Source organism: Vicia villosa, linkage group LG2, assembly GCF_029867415.1.
Source record: "Vicia villosa cultivar HV-30 ecotype Madison, WI linkage group LG2, Vvil1.0, whole genome shotgun sequence".
Taxonomy (NCBI): domain Eukaryota; kingdom Viridiplantae; phylum Streptophyta; class Magnoliopsida; order Fabales; family Fabaceae; genus Vicia; species Vicia villosa.
In genome coordinates, this window is record NC_081181.1 from 707,802 (window position 1) to 709,964 (window position 2,163).

The 2,163-nt window shown below is 39.3% G+C and overlaps 1 long non-coding RNA gene across 2 annotated transcripts; it reads left to right on the forward strand.

The window, feature by feature from the left end:
* The first annotated feature begins 234 nt into the window (after positions 1–234).
* LOC131645746 (uncharacterized) lies at positions 235–1,864 on the forward strand. 2 transcript variants are annotated; one of them, XR_009297179.1, is made up of 3 exons: positions 235–1,030; positions 1,134–1,279; positions 1,448–1,864. It is a non-coding gene; the product is annotated as an uncharacterized LOC131645746 (long non-coding RNA). The 2 variants fall into 2 exon arrangements; XR_009297178.1 differs by having other exon boundaries at positions 1,134–1,268.
* Positions 1,865–2,163: the final 299 nt, after the last annotated feature.

A 2,163-nucleotide genomic window follows, 5' to 3' on the forward strand; every position in this document is an offset into this window, starting at 1 on the left:
GCCCAAAGTGTTTTTTGTCTATCCAGAAAAAGTGAGCGCTGGGCCTAAGGGATTATGAGCCCAGGTATTGTCTTTTTTTGTTGATCAGATTCTTTTGCCACCAAAAACGGTGGTACTGGGCTCAAATGGAGGTGAGGTTAGCAAAACAGTGAAGGCCCAGTCTAGTTTGGTCCACATTTAGATTTAATAACAGTACAAGTTAACATACTAATCCAGATTAACAACACCAAATCTTATGCTAATTAACACCAGTTCAAATTAATCTGAAAAGAAAAAAATGAAAGAGGAATTTTAGGGTTACATGTTTGTGACGCATCAGCTTCCTTTGAGAAGCTTCCTTCTCTTCACAAAACGCACCGAACGGCGCCGGTGGACTTCTCCGACGAGATCCTCCGTCGCGCTACCGTCTCAACCTCACGCTCTCTCGCAACGCGTTATTCTCAGTTCTCTCCGATCGCGTTCTCGTATCTCTCTCACATCTCAGGAACTCGGTGACGTTCCCTCATTCTCCGACGAGGAACTACAACACCGCCGCGATAACCACAGCACCGATTGCTCTCCTCTCGGTTCTCTCTCGTCAACTCAAACCTCTCGCAATTCAAGTTCTCTTCCTCAATCTCTCGCTCTCGGTTCTCTATTTTTCATTTCGGATTGCGTGGAACTAATTGTGATGTTGATCGATTTTTGAAGCAAGTTCAAGAATTGTTTGCAATTGTGACGATGTGGATCGAAGAATTGCGTGCAGTTGTAGAATCGCATCGTTGCAGGCTCGTGATGATTCGATGATGATTAGGTGCAATGTTGAACGCGCTTTGGTTCGCCGCAAGGTTGCGTTTAAGAGCTACAATGATCTTCGAAGTCAGGTACGGAATCCGTTCGCCACACCTGCGTTGAGCGTTCTTACGCAGATTTGCTTGTGAACTTCAATTAGGTGATGTTGTTCAGGCTATTGAATCGGTGATTATAGATATGATGAAGATTGAAGTGCGATTCCGAGAGAGGTGAAGATGAAGACGCGACAAAGATGAAGGTGAATTCTCAGATTGTGTTTTCAGTTATGATTCTTTTTCTCTTTTGCTTTTTTCCCATTTTCTGATTCTTTTCCCGGTTGGTGAATATGAATGATGATGAAGAAGTCATAGTGATTGATTCTCCGTGAATTTGTGAAGATTAAAGATGATGAAGATTGGAGAAGAGAGGATGAGAGCGATTGAAGGTTCAAGATCGGAGATGGAGGTTCGTTGAGGGATCCATGAATAGAGGTCAAGGTTCTCAGTTTGTTACGTTACTTTCTTTTTCTTTTTTCTGAGTTTTGTTATGAGCCTTTTTTTCTGAGTCTCTCTGAGTTTTTGTTATTTCATACCGAGTTTTCCTTCTTTTTTTTTCATATTTGGTGAACCGGTTCGGTTTTCTTACGGCGCCGACTCCGTTTATTCTTGTGTTGCAGAGCCTGGTTTTATTGCAGGTAACAGCTTGGATTGGTTAACTAGAACATGTCCGGTTCAATTTTATTCACTGAGGAGTATGTGGTTTGAACCGATTTTTGGCATGGATTAAATGGTGAAGCGATGTGATGATCGTGGACCTTGGATGTATTTTGTGCGGTAGTGATACTAGTTTGTGCAGCGAGCTCCTTCAGGTTATAGGACTTTATCACGGGAGCATCTTTGACATATCATAAAGAGACTTGGAAATCAGAAGACTTAAGTATAGAGAAAGTGAAGATGAACTTAGGCCCTCCCTTTTTGTAATTCTTTTGTAGTTGAATTTTGGAATATATGGACATTTTTGAGAATTTTTATAATTTTACTTTTGTAATGGATAACTTTGGTATTTTGTAATGATTTTTGAACTTTGGATGAATAATGATGTATAAATTTTGAAAGAATGAACATATTGTTTTCTTCAAATTGTTATTCAATCCACACGACAAATTCCCACCACTCAAAGTAATCATCTCTTCCAAATTGATCTTTAAATTCCCGCGAAGCTTCTTTTGAATATTGAACAATGAATCTTTTACTTCCACAAGAAATTAGATCAAGATCAATCATGTATTCATTATCTCTGAAGAAACATACAAATCTCATGAATGATTAAAGATGAACATATGAACTTGAGACCTTGAACAAAAGAAACTCTTTTAACTTTTACTTGATTTTT